The following is a 219-nucleotide window of genomic DNA, read 5'->3' on the forward strand; positions in this document are numbered from 1 at the left end:
AGGTGGAATAACAGATAAAATAGAAAGAAATGAGTCCGAAAAGGGAATCACAGAAGATAATGAAGAAGAACACAGCAAATTAAAAACAAGTTCTTAATTCAATCTTAGCAATTATCATGACTGTTTAAAATATTATTAGAATTAGGTCGCAGATTGCGTCACTAATAACAGGTATGAATATAATACCATAGATAGTAATGATGATTGTAGTGTTTCCGT

Source organism: Penaeus monodon, chromosome 32, assembly GCF_015228065.2.
Source record: "Penaeus monodon isolate SGIC_2016 chromosome 32, NSTDA_Pmon_1, whole genome shotgun sequence".
NCBI classification, from domain to species: Eukaryota; Metazoa; Arthropoda; class Malacostraca; order Decapoda; family Penaeidae; genus Penaeus; species Penaeus monodon.